The sequence below is a fragment of the Arachis ipaensis genome, chromosome B8, assembly GCF_059453495.1.
Source record: "Arachis ipaensis isolate K30076 ecotype BB chromosome B8, ASM5945349v1, whole genome shotgun sequence".
Classification (NCBI taxonomy): Eukaryota; Viridiplantae; Streptophyta; class Magnoliopsida; order Fabales; family Fabaceae; genus Arachis; species Arachis ipaensis.
In genome coordinates this window covers 84,995,946-84,997,955 of record NC_142443.1, presented here as the reverse complement: position 1 = coordinate 84,997,955, position 2,010 = coordinate 84,995,946, and the positions used below count along the sequence as shown (strand labels likewise).

Sequence of the window (2,010 nt, the reverse complement as noted above, 5' to 3'; positions counted from 1 at the left end):
AGTTGATCCAGATCACTTAGTTCATTGGTGAACAAGGGAGGTTCATCTTCCCAAGTCTCAATACCAAATAATTTGGCATTCAGCTTCATGATTGCACCAAGGTACTTGGTAACTTGCTCTTCAGTAACATCCTCATTCTCTTCAGAAGATGAATACTTGTCAGAGCTCATGAAGGGCATAAGAAAGTTCAATGGAATCTCTATGGTCTCTAGATGAGTCTCAGATTCCTTTGGTTCCTCAAAGGGAAACTCCTTATTGATCACTGGACGTCCCAGGAGGTCTTCCTCACTGGGATTTACGTCCTCCCCTTCCTCTCTAGGTTCGGCCGTGTTGACTATGTCAATGGCCTTGCACTCTCCTTTTGGATTTTCTTCTGTATTTCTTGGGAGAGTACTATGAGGGATTTCAGTGATCCTTTTATTCAGCTGGCCCACTTGTGCCTCCAAATTTCTAATGGAGGACCTTGTTTCATTCATGAAACTTACAGTGGCCTTAGATAGATCAGAGACTAAGTTTTCTAAATTAGAGGTATTTTGTTCAGAGTTCTCTGTCTGTTGCTGAGTGGATGATGGAAAAGGTTTACTATTATTAAACCTATTTCTTCCACCATTATTAAAGCCTTGTTGAGGCTTTTGTTGATCCTTCCATGAGAGATTTGGGTGATTTCTCCATGAGGGGTTATAGGTGTTTCCATAAGGTTCACCCATGTAATTCACCTCTGCTATTGCAGGGTTTTCAGGATCATAAGCTTCTTCTTCAGAAGATGCCTCTTGAGTACTGTTGGATGCAGCTTGCATTCTATTCAGACTCTGAGAAATCATATTGACTTGCTGAGTCAATATTTTATTCTGAGCCAGTATGGCATTCAGAGTATCAATTTCAAGAACTCCCTTCTTCATAGGCGTCCCATTACTCATAGGATTCCTCTCAGAAGTGTACATGAACTGGTTATTAGCAACCATGTCAATGAGTTCTTGAGCTTCTGCAGGTGTTTTCTTTAGGTGAATGGATCCACTTGCAGAGGTATCCAATGACATTTTAGCTAATTCAGATAGACCATCATAAAATATATCCAGGATGGTCCATTCTGAAAGCATGTCAGAAGGACACTTTTTGGTCAGTTCTTTGTATCTCTCCCAAGCTTCATAGAGGGATTCACCTTCTTTCTGTCTGAAGGTTTGAACATCCACTCTAAGCTTACTCAGCTTTTGAGGAGGAAAGAACTTGGCTAAGAAATCCTTGACCAGCTTATCCCAAGAGTTCAGGCTATCTTTGGGTTGAGAGTCCAACATTACTCTAGCTCTGTCTCTTATAGCAAAAGGGAAAAGCATGAGCCTGTAGACTTCAGGATCTACTCCATTAGTCTTAACAGTATCACATATCTGCAAGAATTCAGTTAAGAACTGAAAAGGATCTTCAGATGGAAGTCCATGAAACTTGCAGTTCTGATGCATCAGAGAAACTAATTGAGGTTTCAGCTCAAAATTATTTGCTCCAATGGCAGGAATGGAGATGCTTCTTTCATGTAAATTGGAATTAGGTGCAGTAAAGTCACCAAGCATCCTCCTTGCATTATTATTATTTTCGGCTGCCATCTCCTCTTCTTGTTCGAAAATTTGTAAAAGGTGCTTGCTGGATTGTTGTAATTTAGCTTCTCTTAGTTTCCTTTTCAGAGTCCTTTCAGGTTCTGGATCTGCTTCAACAAGAATATTCTTGTCCTTGCTCCTGCTCATATGAAAAAGAGGGACAGAAAAATAATAATAGGGATCCTTTTTACCACAGGTGTAGAGGTTCCCCCGTGTGAGTAGAAGAAGAAAAGAATGTAATGTAAAGAAAGAAACACAAGGGTAAGGAGAGCAGAGATGTGGGATGAAGAGAGGTGTTAGTAGATGAATAAATAAATAGAAGGAGATGAGAGAGAAGGAGAATTTTTTAAAATTATTTTTGAAAAAGAGTTAGTGATTTTCGAAAATAGTTTTTGAAAAAGGTTAGTAATTTTCGAAAATTAAA

At 39.3% G+C, this 2,010-nt stretch overlaps 1 non-coding gene across 1 annotated transcript; it reads left to right on the top strand.

Moving 5' to 3' along the window:
- Nucleotides 1–1,091: 1,091 nt before the first annotated feature.
- On the top strand, nucleotides 1,092–1,199 carry LOC148548667 (small nucleolar RNA R71). The gene has a single exon (XR_015898912.1). It is a non-coding gene; the product is annotated as a small nucleolar RNA R71 (small nucleolar RNA).
- Nucleotides 1,200–2,010: the final 811 nt, after the last annotated feature.